At 39.5% G+C, this 15,706-nt stretch overlaps 1 protein-coding gene across 3 annotated transcripts in view; it reads left to right on the top strand.

Moving 5' to 3' along the window:
* NAALADL2 (N-acetylated alpha-linked acidic dipeptidase like 2) overlaps positions 1-15,706 on the top strand; it is a 935,367-nt gene that overhangs the window by 495,364 nt on the left and 424,297 nt on the right. The window lies entirely within an intron of this gene.

Genomic DNA, 15,706 nt, shown 5'->3' with positions numbered 1-15,706 from the left:
TGTGGCTGTCTGTATGCTGGTTTCTGCCAGGGATAGACCAGGAATGGAGTCTTAGAACTTTTAGTAAGTAATCTAGCTAGGCATGTGTTAGATTATGATTTCTTTAAATGGCTGAGAAAAGAATTGTGCTGAATAGAATAACTATTTCTGTCTGTGTATCTTTTTTTGTAACTTAAGGTTTTGCCTAGAGGGGTTCTCTATGTTTTTGAATCTAATTACCCTGTAAGATATCTACCATCCTGATTTTACATGGGGATTTCTTTATTTCTATTTACTTCTATTTTTTATTAAAAGTCTTCTTGTAAAAAACTGAATGCTTTTTCATTGTTCTCAGATCCAAGGGTTTGGGTCTGTGGTCACCTATGCAAATTGGTGAGGCTTTTTATCCAACATTTCCCAGGAAAGGGGGAGTGCAAGTGTTGGGAGGATTGTTCATTGTTCTTAAGATCCAAGGGTCTGGGTCTGTAGTCACCTAGGCAAATTGGTGAGGCTTTTTACCAAACCTTGTCCAGGAAGTGGGGTGCAAGGTTTTGGGAAGTATTTTGGGGGGAAAGACGCGTCCAAACAGCTCTTCCCCGGTAACCAGTATTAGTTTGGTGGTGGTAGCGGCCATTCCAAGGATAACGGGTGTAATATTTTGTACCTTGGGGAAGTTTTGACCTAAGCTGGTAAAGATAAGCTTTGGAGGTTTTTCATGCAGGTCCCCACATCTGTACCCTAGAGTTCAGAGTGGGGGAGGAACCTTGACAAAATATCTGCACAAATCAGTTATCTTAAAATATACATGTGAGTCCTTATTAATTCTCATAGAATTAAACTTACAGGCTTGGTAACTGGAAATGTAACATCAATCTTGAATCTCACAGATGTTAAAGAGAATGAATTTAAAACAACCACCAAACTACAAAACTATTTCTCTCCTGTATGGTAGTTTTGTATAACATTTCTGCTCATAAGGCTTCTTTAGGCTAACAATACGTCTGTGGTGAGTTAAAAATGTTTTGAGCAGTATTCTTTCTTCATTAGTTGGGCTATAGTTCATGTGGATACATGACCTATAATAACATGGGGGAGGGGCCTCTGAACCCTTACAGTGTATGCATTGGAGTTGAGTGGAATTAATAGTCTAAAAGAAAGATAACTTCCTCTAATCTCAAACATCTGATGAAGTGAGCTGTAGCTCACGAAAGCTCATGCTCAAATAAATTGGTTAGTCTCTAAGGTGCCACAAGTACTTCTTTTCTTTTTGCGAATACAGACTAACACGGCTGTTCCTCTGAAACCAATCATCAGGTAGATATCTCATTGATGTGGTTTTAAAACTTTTGGTTTTATATTAACACAGAAGGGAGAGATCATGTCAGTTTAAAACAAAGTGAATTTGGAGTTATTAAACATTTAACACTAATATTGCTTTAATCTGCAGAACCGTTTTTTTTAATGTTGTTTAAATGGGTGATGTATTACAAGATAATGTTCCAAATAAAATTGTTCGTTTTCACACATTAACACAGTGAAAAGAGCACTACATGGACTCTTGAAGTATATACAATATTGCCACACACAAAATGCATGTTACGATATTGCGTTTCTGTTCCTAATGCTGCTTCAAGTGGCTGTTCCATTGAAATCAGTAGAGCACTAGACTAGACAACTGCTGTTTCACAGAAAAAAGATGTGCACTGCTGCCAGGTATACCAGGAAAAGTTGTCACCTGAATCAACAAAACCAAAGCAGTTCATATTTAAGACCTGTATCTTTTTCAGATCATCATATGGGTGCCAACTTATTGCAGGGAAATATGGAGAGTGATCTCTACGAATACAGTTAAATTGAGTTTTTCAAAGCTGCCTAAGGGATCTGGATACCCTATTCCCATTTGAAGTCAAAACTCATTAGGCAGCTTAGGAAATCTCAGCCAGTGTTTACTGACTTCTTAATATTTAGTGTACATGCACACTAAATTGTCTGTTTTCCCATTGTTACAAAGGAGATTTACCTGTGCAAATTTCAGGAACACAAATGGTAATACAGTAGAACCTCAGAGTTATGAACACCAGAGTTACAAACTAATCGGTCAACCACACACCTTGTTTGGAACTGAAAGTAGACAATCAGGCAGCAGCAGAGCCAAAAAAAAAAAAAAAGGCAGCAAGTACAGTACAGTTCTGTGTTCAATGTAAACTAAAAATTTGACAAGCTAAGGAAACTGCTTCTGTGCTTGTTTCATTTAAATTAAGATGGTTAAAAGCAGCATTTTTCTTCTGCATAGTAAAGTTGCAAAGCTGTATTAAGTCAATGTTAAGTTGTAAGTTTTTGAAAGAACAGCCATAACATTTTGTTCAGAGTTACGAACATTTCAAAGTTAAGAACAACCTCCATTCCCGAGGTGTTTGTAACTCAAGTTCTACTGTATGACAGATTGTCTGTTCCTAACACCCTGCACTGAGATGCAGAGCTTGTCTTCTGACTCATCTTGGCAGTCAGATAAGGAGTGTCCTTTTAGTTCCAACCAAAAAGTATAAAAAAATGTGAATATCTGTTTGATGCTGTGGGAAACAGAAGTAGGCTTAGAGAGGCTTGCAGAGAAAAATATGTACAGCCAGCCTCAAAAGGAAGCTTAGGCAGAGGTTTATGATTGTTCTTTAATCTATAAACAAAGGAATTCCCAGAAAGATGGAAAATTTGGCCTGTGTCTATTGTGTATTATATCATGGTAATACTACCAGCTTATAGGCACTTCGTTCTGTCTCTGTTTAGTGTACAAATGAATGAATCAGCCACTGTGATGGTGCAAAAAAAAAATTGACATTTTCACTGAAAAAAATATTACCAGGCACGCACAATACATCCTTTTCTAAATGGAGGAGTCCAGTCTCTTGCAATTTTTTCCTCAAAATTACCCAGCGGCACTTGTTCACACAATATACTGAAATCCTGGAAATAAATCGATACCATTTTTCTGTTATAGGACTGCAAAAATGTCTGAAACCACAACATTCTAATTTTTTTTTCAATTTTATAAATCAAATTTATACTATACGTATGGGAAATAAAACCCACCATAAATCAGACTGTTTTATGTTAATAGCATCATCACTATACTGTAGGTACCATATTACAACATTCAGAGAGCAGATATATATATATATATATATATATATATATATATATATATCAAGATTTGCAAATGCTCCTATAATGTGTTACAATAGAGAGGAATATGCTTCTAACTTTCCCTTCTATTAGGACAAACAATACTTTCATCACTGTGATGAGCTACGCATGAATTGTTCCATCAGCCACGTCACCCAGGACTGGATTGCAAGTGATACGGCTTGGAGAGTGAGTCACAGCCCTGAGCTGGCTCTTGCTAACCTTTGTCAGGAAAGTTACTCTTGGCCATTCCCAGGTGTTGGGACTGGCTTGCAGGTGGAATTGCACTGCCAGTAAAGATGGTGCATGGTGAAAGCAGACCTCTCATAATAATCTGCACCATATTTAATTGTTGTACCATACTGAGTATCTGAAAATAATGTTTCACTATGGTTTTGCAATTGTGGCACTGTAGGCAGGCATTGTTTCACTTGTTTATGATTTAGGAAGTGTATCTGAATCTGTTGAGGCAAGTCAGCACTATACTCACGTCTTTCTGTAAGGGTAGAGTATGCAGCACCATTAATGTAACGCCAACAGATCCTGGTCGTCAGCGGGCAGGACTGAACCTATATGAGCTTCTACTTCATGAGCTAAAAGCCAACTGGCTGTTAGGTAAGGCTGTAGAGCAAACTCATTAATTTCTCTCTCTAAGCGGTCTCGGTGCCACTAGATGGGACAGAACACCACACCCAGGAGGTGTGTGTGTGTTACATTAACACATCCCATGCTGAATTCCTCTAATTTCTTGTAGCCCACAGCCATCACAAAATTAGCATGTGTCAGTGCTGCCATCTTGCCTGTCCAAGTTCCAGAATAAAGCAGGACTGGGCACCATTTGCACTGACATATTTTAAATACAAAATTGGAAGCAAATGTACAAAATTAAGCGGACTAGATGGCTGCATTGATAATGGGGATCTGCAGCATTATCTTATTTCAGGCTCAGACCAAAAGATCAAGGGTCATTATCATAAGACAGTTCTTTGGTGCTCGTAGTGAAATGGGCTGTTGGTGTTAGTCCACTTTTAAGTGGACAAATATCCACATCTCACACATAAACCCACTCTGCATCATAATTTTCATCCTTGTTGACATACTCAGCAGGGAAGCTAAAGATTGCATAATATTTCAGAGCACTTTGGTGACACACTAAAAAACACACTAAAAACAATACTAAAGACACACTAAAAAACAATACGTAGACAAGTATGTGGGTAGATAGAAATGTAGATCCTGCTTTCTGTGCTAGTCAGGAACCAGAAAGAAAAATAATCTTATAAATTATGAGATGACTATCTTTTCTGCTTGATTGCTTGTAGGTTATTTTGGTCATGGATCTGAGTTTCTGAATTATTACGTGTACTGTAACATGGTCTTTCAAAACAATCTTCATTTTTATTATATTACAGTATTTTATGGTAATAGTTTTAATCAGATGGACTGTGGGAATACTTATGCAGATTCTAACTTCTGATGCATGATGTGCATCATTACCTGTCTTGAGCAAATTCATTGTGTGCACGTACGGGGTGTGTGTGTGTGAGTGTGTATGTATGTATGTTTGCTTGAGATATCTTTCATTACATCATTTTGGGACTGGGAACTCAAAACAGTAAAAAGTATCATTTTAAGGAGAGCAGCATTTGGCTTTGTCATAGGTTGACATTGGTCCTTTAAGAGGGAGCAGGGCGAGTGTCAACTGTGATGCACCAATTGGGCTTAAAAGAAGGCACCTGAGCCCTATAAAGAGAGAAATATGGTGAGCCTTAGAGCACAGAGTCAGTCTGGAAAAGGTGAAGCTATTTGGATCAGTGAGGGAAAGGGCAGGTGCGAACTGCCTGGGAGTCACACTGGAGGAAGTCTCTGGGCAATGCTGCAGAGAGCAGAAAGCTTTCCACTGACCTTCCCTGGAAACCGGGGATTATCAGGAAGCCATTGGAGGAGCTAGCCTGCTGACCTTCCTGAGTCAGCGAGTCAAGGCCAAAGAAGGCAGGAGACAGCTGAAGGCTGAGAGCAGCAGAATAAGATGAATGCTTGTTCTGAGCCAGAGTCCTGAGGGCAAAGTCTGAAGACCAGGGTAAGGCATGATGAGGGATGCCAGAGTTTTACTGTATGCTGGGGTGTGGGGAGAGATGCCGGAGCTGTTCTGTTGCATTTATTGTTTAGACTATATTGGGGAATTTTGGTGTGTGGTTAGTGGGATTTTATGGTTTATGTGTGCAAGACTCTTGGAAAAGCCTTTAAGGACTATTTCTGGGAATTCTGAAGGGGAAACTGAGGCAGACACATCTGGCACAGTGCTGCGTACGTCATGAGAGCATTCCAGCCTGGGCCATCCTATGACATGCATCTTGTCAGTAATAAAGCACAGTTACTGTATATTGCTAAATAACTGTTTATGCTTCATACAAAATATACAGAAACATTCTACTTAGAAACTATCAGTTCTGATGGTTTTCTACATCTATACCTCAGAATCATTTATCTTGTGCTTTAAGTATTGTGGTACTTCTTTTCATTTAAAAAAAAACCTCTTTACATATGTTTTGCATGTCACTTCTTCCATAATTTGAATGAGAGACATTTGCTTTGCAGAGGAGATGATGTGAAGGTGTCTTTTCTGCAAGAAGTGATGGTCTGGGCCAAAGTTCTTACGCTGTCTTGGAACTCGATTCTGTATTGGAATCTGCTACTGTAGAATGAAAAGGAGTACTTGTGGCACCTTAGAGACTAACCAATTTATCTGAGCATAAGCTTTCGTGAGCTACAGCTCACTTCATCGGATGCATACTGTGGAAAGTACAGAAGATCTTTTTATACACACAAACCATGATAAAATGGGTGTTTACCACTACAAAAGGTTTTCTTTCCCCCCACACCCCACTCTCCTGCTGGTAATAGCTTATCTATTTAGCCATTTCCAGCACAAATCCAGGGTTTAACAAGAACGTCGGGGGGGGGCGGGGGGTGTAGGAAAAAACAAGAGGAAATAGGTTACCTTGCATAGTGACTTAGCCACTTCCAGTCTCTATTCAAGCCTAAGTTAATTGTATCCAATTTGCAAATGAATTCCAATTCAACAGTCTCTCGTTGGAGTCTGGTTTTGAAGTTTTTCTGTTGTAATATCGCAACTTTCATGTCTGTAATCGCGTGACCAGAGAGATTGAAGTGTTCTCTGACTGGTTTATGAATGTTATAATTCTTGACATCTGATTTGTGTCCATTTATTCTTTTATGTAGAGACTGTCCAGTTTGACCAATGTATATGGCAGAGGGGCATTGCTGGCACATGATGGCATATATCACATTGGTGGATGTGCAGGTGAACAAGCCTCTGATATTGTGGCTGATGTTATTAGGCCCTATGATGGTGTCCCCTGAATAGATATGTGGGCACAGTTGGCAACGGGCTTTGTTGTAAGGATACGTTCCTGGGTTAGTGGTTCTGTTGTGTGGTATGTGGTTGCTGGTGAGTATTTGCTTCAGGTTGGGGGGCTGTCTGTAGGCAAGGACTGGCCTGTCTCCCAAGATCTGTGAGAGGGATGGGTCGTCCTTCAGGATAGGTTGTAGATCCTTAATAATGTCTGTGCAAAGTCCCATAAAAACCTGCAGGAAGGGACATGAGAAGAAAATGCCCGTCTGCATGGAGAGAGAACTCACAGCATCCAAAGACATGTGTCTCATCTCATGGTCTTGTATAAAAATAACGGCAATCTGTGAAGTTAATACAGTCACAGATTTTTGGTCCCCAGGAACTACTGCAGTTGAGGTGATTGTCTGGTTGCATTGCTATGAGGGAGCGGGAGAAGGAAAATGTTGAGGTTGCTATGGTACAAAGTTTTTGAAAAAATGGCCCTGGCATCTCATGAATCCCCTGTGATCTGTCAGGTATGGAAGCAGCTTTTCTTTTGTGGTGGGGGCAAACTAGAGCAGATCAGCATTATTGTAGTACTGTTTTGCTTTGTCAAAACTGGCCTCTCCCCCCCCTTATTTTTTTGGAGAGAAACTGAATTTTGTTTTATGTGACATCATTCTTGAAAGTCTTATCAAAATCACTGTTTTTGCCCTGTTGGAGCAAATTGTGAGCAAAGCGGTGTTTGAATTTTTTTGACAGTGCGTTTTCAAGAAGCAAAACATTGTCGATGGCTATTTTATTAACAGTTTTGGTGACTTTCTGATGATGAAATAATTTTTGATTAAAATTCACAAAACGTTTTTGGAAAAAAAAACTAGGTCAGTTCCTAAACGCTTAAAACTGAAACAACTTTGACAGTTGTATTTTTTGAAAAACTGTTTCTTCAACTAGTTCTAGGGCAACCCCTCACTCCCAGGAAGATAGTGGATGGAGAATCTCAGTTTGAAAATCCTTGCAGTTATTTCCTCTCAAAATCCCCAGTAAAGATTTTTCACACATGAAGGGGAAAAAAATCTGTCTCTATTGTTTTGAGAGAAAAACTATAGAATTCTATCAGCCTTTTATGAAGAACCTTACTGTTCTTACTATATCAAATAGGAATTGCTGATAAAAGACTCTATATCTTAGTGATTATCATTATTATATCCATTAGACAAGGGCAGTCTGGTGTTAATGGGGGAATTATTCCAATTTTAACTTCTGATTTAGAGGGCAAGAAATCTCAGTTTTTCAGCAATCACTTCATGTAGTTCCAAGTGTCCGGATGTGCCATCAGCAGAGTACATCTGGCTTATTATCTGGTAGGACTAGTTATGTCTTTTAGCAAGCAATGGTGAAAGAAGTACTACTAGAGGAAAAAAGTCCCCACTGCACTGCTTCAGCCCTACTCTCCCCATGGTCATCCATTTTAAAATGAAATTCCTGTGTGGCATATGTGTTCATTTCTCTTTATAGTCACCTTGTACAGCTTTGTCTTTTGATGTTGTCACTCTGCTGAGTTGGGATGGAAAGCCTAGCATTATGACTGCTACCCCTGCAGCTCATCATCTTATAAACTATTTTATCTAGAGTTACTATATTTGAACATTCAAAGAAGAGGACACTCAATGGGGGAGAGGGGGTATTTACTCGCACCCCCCCGCCCCCATTCCAACCGCTTCCCCCAAAGTCCCTGCCCCATCTCCGTCCCCTCCCTGCCCCATTGGACCCCTTCCCCAAATCCCCACCCTGGCCCTGCCTCCTCCCCTGAGCGCGCCACGTTCCACCTCCTCTCCCCTCCCTCCCAGCCATGCGAAACAGCTGGTTCGCGGAGCAAGCGCTGGGAACTAGGGGGAAAAGGTGGGCACTCTCTCAAGTGATCAACATTCACTCTCTTTCTTGAATGATCAACATTCACTTTCTTTCTTGAATGATCAACTCTTCTTTGGGGAAAAATAATAATGGCAAAATCACAGACATTTTTAGATATTTAAAAATTCCTCCCGGACGGCGATTTAACAACCAAAAAGCCGGACATGTCCGGGAAAATACGGACGTATGGTAACCCTAATTTTATCATCTTTAGCACTTCCAGCCTTAAGCAATACTGGCCATGTTGTAATCTCTTGCAGTTAGTCTCTGGGCCATTCTTCAAGTCAAGGAGTATAAACTGTCTCCTGTCTTCGAGAATATGTCTTCAAGGTTTTCCTGATCTTTTCATCATTTCAAAGAAGGAAAACCAGTTAAGATTTGCATCTTGGCCTTAATGAAACATTGTGTCCTCTTTGCCTGTCTAGGTTCCTTGTTTGTTATTAAATGTTTGGGCCTACGTTCTGCCCTCACCTTCAGCCTCTAAAACATATTATCTCCCTTATGGCTGCACAGGGTATACAGGAGGGAATTTAGGAATTAGGAACAGAGAACTGGAATGGGCTATCTAATCCAGTCCCCTGCTATCACAAGCAACCTAGTCATAATCTCATTCATAAATTCATCAATCTCCATTTTAAAACTAGTTAGGTTTTGTTTTTTCCCCTGCTCCCTCACAGCTGTTAGAAAGCTGTTCCAGCACCTTACTCCATCTCTGACGTTAGAAACCTCCTTCTAATTTCCATCCAAAATGTATTCCTAGCTAGTTTATACCCATTTGTTCGTATGCCAAGTGTAACTGAATTCCAGTTTACAACCGAATGCAGCTTGACAGAAATCCCGAACAACAAAACACAATCTGGTAAATAAGAAATGTAGCCTCATTCACCATTTTCTAACATAAAAGGGGAAAAGTTAATAATGTGCATAAATGTATGTTAAACTATATCATTTTTTATAAATAAATGTGTATTGATATAGTGTACCCTCCTGCTTAGCAAGACATAGTACCAATTTTAGGTTGCAAATAAACGTGTTTTAATGGTTATACTAACCAATGAGAGTAAAGCCTTCTTTAGGAAAATAATTAATTAGTACACTTATTAGTAAAAAATAAATCAATTTAAATCAAGGTTTTCTGCTTGTTAATGTAAACTCTGATTAAAATCAGTGTTTTGAATCAATCCACATTGCATCGGAGGACTGCTACTGGTTACACAGACCAAGGAATGCAGATTTAATTACATCAGTATCAGATTTCCTTGCTCCTACTGGCTGTCTCAATGCTTCAGTTCAGCAGCTTTTCTAAAGTTGATTATGCAATAGGTAACATTATACACTGCACCCACGGTGCAATGGCAGCACCCAAAAGTGTGCCAGGTGCTTCACAGACACAAGTAAAGGCATCCGTCCGGCCCTAATGAGTTTGTCATTTAAATTCAGCCATGAAACCAGCAAAGCGTGGTCTATACCAGAATGTTGTACCTGCAAAGCTTTCCTAATGGGAGCACAGTTAAGGGTCCTAAACCAAAACAAGGGGAAATGAAAGCATTACGGTAACAAGACCATGTAGTTACATTGATAGTTAATCTTTGGTTTATTTTTTATTATTCACTTTGTATAGTCATCACAGAGAAATAGCTGTGTGTTGTTGTTAGGACATGTGCAGCCAGTGGTTTATTTCGGTATTCAATAGAACTGTGCAGATTTAGAGGAGCTGAAGATGTGGCCTCCAGAGTAGTACCTTACTTGGCAGTATCACTATTGATTTCCATGGAACAACTTGCTGAATCAAGTATTATAAATTATTAAGTGAATAAGGTATCAGGAACTGGCTCACCATTAAAGCCAGTAGTGTAAATGAAAATTGCCATAGCATTGCTATTGAAGCTTTAGATACTGAAAACATTCACAGTGGCAGTTGCATGATGATGCAGAGACTCTGTTCCTTTCTACAGATCACACATGCTATCTTGTTACCAGCCTTTATATTCTGTAAATTAAAAAAATTAATTAACTCACATTAGTAGGATGCAGAAGGTGACTCTGCAATCTGTGAGGTGTAATGTTGTTGTTTTTCATTAACTGATAAGGAAAAAAAACCTTCTCGTACTTTCTGGGTTTCTGAATTTGGAGCACTGTCAGAAATACTATTCTTGTGACATTGTTTCTGTTATCTAACCAGCCCGTCACAAACAATAATGGTCCAAATTAATCCCTCGTGTAAATCAATGAAATTAGTGGATTTACATCAGGAAGAAATTTGGCTCAGTCTTTTTAATTAAACTGCCAAAAAGTGTTTGTGTTATTTTGTTCTGAATGAGACTTATCAAAGACACCTAATATCTGCTGAGTTGTTTAACACATGTGCCATGATTTGCAATTTGATTTTGATATGCTGTAAGGAAATTTATGAAGTAAATAGTAAGTGTATTAATTTCTGTAATTCAGTCAAGTATATTGTCTCAAAAGTTTCAAAGGCATGCTTTATTTAATTATAGAGTAAAAAGCATCTTTAGTTATTAGTGGGGGAACAATTTGATAATTGTGTCCTTTGAAAAAAAAACAAAAAAACCCTGCCTTTTATTGCAACAGAGTGCTGGCTGTTGAAATGTGCCATAACCTTATTTGTATGGGATGGGTTTCTTCCAATTATTTATTCTATTACTGTTTCTAACACCTGTGGGAAATGTGGATCTTGAAGTAGTGACTGTGTTAATCAAATGACTTTGTATGTTTCTGTACTGTCCAAGTTTGTCATTGCATTAAAGGGCATAGCAGATGAAATTGGAGACTTGTAATATAGTACTGATTGGATTAACTTGTCCATTTTGTGCAGCCTGCTTGAAGACTTATTTTAGATAAATTAAGAAGATTAAATCTGGAGAGAGACCTTTGACAATTATTCCTCCTGACTGGATTTCTGAAGTCTTTAACATAAGCCCAGTGTTCTTGTAAAGAAGTTGAACTCTGTACAGCAGTAACTCTGACTGTTGTACAGATTACATTCAGATATAATATATCTAGTCTCTTTCAGTAGAGGTTTTTCAAATATTTTGATCTGCATGTGTAATCAATAACATATGCTGCAATCTGTAATGTCCTGTAGGTGGCATGAGCCATTGAAACGTGTACTATACTGTCGGTGCAGTTGTAACATGTTATCACTCAAGGTTGTTAATGCATCACCAATATGATATGGTATTTCCTTTTCACTTTTATAAGGTTGTGAGTGACATTGTGTGTGTAGTGAATGTTCCCTTCCTAATGGAGTTTTAAATTGTGAGGTAGTATTGTTAAAAGGAGAAGTTTAAATACCCTTTTCCTGTTATGTTTTCCTGTTCCAAAGTCCACTGAAGTCAATATAAGTCTTTCTATTGATTTCAGTGGTCTTTGGATCAGGTTCTTTGGGCCAAATTTTTAAAGGTATTTAGGTGCAGATAGGCAACTAGTGAGATTTTCAAAATTGTCCGGGTCCTTACTCCAATAGATTTCTGCCTGTGTTTTAACAATTGTTCATTGTTTTGTTCATCCATTGATTACCCTAGGAGTTAGGGAGCTAGTCACTTCTGAAAATCCCAATAGGTGCCTATCTTTATCTTTAGATGCCTAAATACCTTTAAAATTTTGGCCTTTTGAGCATAGAAAAATCGAATGTCACAAGCTATTCTAAGGAGTACAAGCGAGATCTAAGCTGAGGTGTCACTAACTGGTGGTTTGGGGTTATATCTCTGAGTCTCAGTTTTATAATCATCTACTTTTCAGTCCTAACACAATTGAAATGTTAATTCAGTTCAATATAAAATTTGTTAATACTGTTACTTGGTGTATAGATTCCGGGATTCCAAGGGCAGAAGGGACCAGTCTCATCATCTAGTCTAACTTCCTATATAACACAGGCCACAGAACTTCCCCAAAATAATTCCTGGAGCAGATCTTTTTTAAAAAAAGTATCTAGTCTTGATTTTAACATTATCAGTGATGTGAGAATCCACCACAACCCTTGGTAAATTGTTCCAATAGCTAATTGCCCTCACCTTTAAAAATATATACCTTATTTCTATTCAGAATTTGTCTAGCTTCAACTTCCAGCCAAACTTTCTCTACTAAACTGAAGAGACCATTATTAAATATTTGTTCCCTGTGTAGATACTTACAGACTGTAATCAAGTCACCCCTTCTCTTTGGTAAACTAAACAGATTGAAAAGGAGTACTTGTAGCACCTTAGAGACTAACCAATTTATTTGAGCATGAGAAAGCTCATGCTCAAATAAATTGGTTAGTCTCTAAGGTGCTACAAGTACTCCTTTTCTTTTTGCGAATACAGACTAACACGGCTGTTACTCTGTAAACAGATTGAGTTCTTTGAGTCTATTACTATAAGGCATTTTCTAATCCTTTAATTCATTCTTGTGGCTCTTCTGCAACCCACTCCAATTTATAAATCTCCTTCTTGAATTGTGGGCACCAGAACTGGGCACAGTTTTCCAGCAGTGATCACACCAGCGACAAATATTGAGGTAAAATTACCTCAGTACTCCTCTTTGAGATTTTCCAGGGTGCCTCCCCAGAATGCTTTTTTGGTCACAGTGTCACACTGGGAGCTCATGTTCAGCTGATTATTCACCACAACCCATTTTCCAGAGTCACTGCTTCCCAGAATAGAGTCCTCCATCCTCTAAGTGTGGCCTACAATCTTTGTTCCTGGATGTATACATTTACATTTAGCCATATTAAAATGCTTCTTTTTTGCTTGGTATCCATAAGAACAGCCATACTGGGTCAGACCATAGGTCTGTCTAGCCCAGTATCCTGTCTTCCGACAGTGGCCAATGCCAGGTACTTCCGATAGAATGAACAGAACAGGTAATTATCAAGTGATCCATCGCTTGTTACCTATGCCCAGCTTTTGGCAAACAGAGGCTAGGGACACCATCCCTGCTTCTCCTGGCTCATAGCTAGACAAATATCCAGGTCACTCTATGTCACTGACCTGTGCTCTTAATTATTTACCACTCCAGCAATGTTTGTGTCATCTGCAAATTTATCAGTGATGATTTTATGTTTTCTTCCATGTCATTGATAAAAATGTGCAGTGGCATATGGTCAGAAACTGATTCCTGGGGGATCCCACTGGAAACACACCCTCTGAATGATGATTTCCCATTAACATTACATTTTGAGACATTTTGTACAGCAGGCAGTTTACATATCCAAGCAAAGACCTCCTAGTACCCTTTCAACATGCCAACAAGGCTACTACTCTTCAGAGCTCCCCGCAGTTTGGTGAATGATTCTGAGTTTGGGGATCGTGGGCTATGTTAGATTGATCAATGTATTTTTCTCCCTTTCATTTTAGGCTTCCATTATTCCACTGAAATTATCATTAGATGTCTCTCTACAGTGCTATTCGCTTGGCATTCATTCTGAAGCTGGTCAGACTAGATTCATTGTTTCCTTCAGTTCTTTCATCATTGCCACTCTGTGGATCATCCAGTAATGGGTGTTCATCAGTGATATAAACTGTATTTGGCCCAGAAAAGCCAAAATCGACCTATTCGTGGTCTGGCAGTCTATTGAACAGTATTGACAAAATCATTTCTAGGCTCAGGTGTTTTGCATGACACTTCACTATGCTGCCTGGATAACCCTTTATTGTGGACATCAAGGCTGAGGAAAACTTTCTGTCAAATAATATATTATGATACTTAGTGAAACTGCTCTTTTCAGCTTTTCTCAGTGAATGTAGACTAAATGTTTAATAGTAGCTAGCTTCCAGCATCGTCCCCTCCCTGCAGCCCCCTACAAAATTACATCAAATGAACTCTACTGTCTTGCATAGATATGATTCAAACCAATCATTTTGTAAAGTGAAACTTTTGGAAAAACAAAACAAAAAAAACCTAGTGGGTGTCCAGTCAATATTAGGCTTTTTTTTCATTAAATAAGGAGGTTTTTTTAAAAAAATGAGCTATTTATTAAAAATCCAGTTGTGCCACTGTGTTCTGAGCTCTTTGGAAGTGGAGTTTCTGCTTTTTTGTTACACTTCGGATGGTCTTGTATTTCAACTAAACTGTTAACTCCTGAGGGCCGGGACCTTGACTTTGTTGCCATTGTAAAGTACTGTACCATACTTTGGCACTGCTGGATGCTATAAAATAATAGTAGTTATTATGGCAATTGTTAGCAATGGTTGAAAATCAACTTAAAGATGCAGTTTTACTGCAAAGTACAACCCCTGTAACCATGCCTTCATTTTGTATGTCTTTGGCTGTCTTAAATTCAACATAGATTATGCCGCAGAGAAGTTCTAATCTCCTGTTAATGGTCATTGCTAACCCTTCCAAAGCTACTGATCATAGATTTTGTGTGCATCCTTGTCGCAGGGTGGCTGGCCATTGCAAATGAAGCAGATCCAGCTCCTGTATGTCAAAGCAGGTGCTCCCATTTGGCCAATTAAGAGGGCGGAGCTGCACCTAATGATTAGAAAAGGTCAGGGAGCAACCAACTGAGGGAGAGTCCTGATGAGAGTGAGTCAGGAAAATCAGAAGACAAGAGGTCGTCTTTGGGGAAAGCTTCAGTGAGCAGAATGCTCATGACAGGCCTCCCTAGGAAGAGGGAGGAATTGGCTGGGAGACTGTATGTTTGAAACCTGGGCAAAGGCTGAACGTAGGACAGCAGCAAAAGGGGTTCGCTGGTTGATGTGCCCAAGCCACGGCCAGGGCTGAAAGCAAGAGAAGCAGCAGTAGCAGAGGGAGTTGCCTCCTGACTCTGAGCTGGGGCCTAGGGCTGAAGAGCCTTGACGGTAGGGAGCAGCAAAGGTGCTTAACTGCTGGAATCTCTGGAGCTGAAGAGCTGGACCCAGAGGAGCTTTGAGAGGCCCAGGGGGAGTGAGGAATGTTCCTTTGGCAAAGATGATTCCAGCATAGAGAAAATGAGGGTTCCTGCTCGGAAGAGCTGGGTTGCACTCAAGTTGGAAGGGGTGGGGTGGTTATCCTGTTACAAGGACAGGAGAGGGCCGCACTGGAGAGCTGGGATGTGGTGAGAGATGAGATGTAGGGGCTGCACTAGAGAGTCAGGCCGTAGTGAGAGATGCCATAACTCTATGCTGCACTGTTAGGACTATCATGGGGGAAATCTGGATTATGGTATGGGACTTTTATTATGATTTATGTGCATGGGACTTTTGTAATAAATTAACCTCACTTGGGAAAACTCTGGGGACTCTGAAAAGGGTAACTGAGGTAGGTGTGCCTGTCATTCCCCAGCCTGCTGCAGGAGTG

Source organism: Caretta caretta, chromosome 9, assembly GCF_965140235.1.
Source record: "Caretta caretta isolate rCarCar2 chromosome 9, rCarCar1.hap1, whole genome shotgun sequence".
NCBI classification, from domain to species: Eukaryota; Metazoa; Chordata; order Testudines; family Cheloniidae; genus Caretta; species Caretta caretta.
This window is presented reverse-complemented; position numbering and strand designations above follow the sequence as displayed.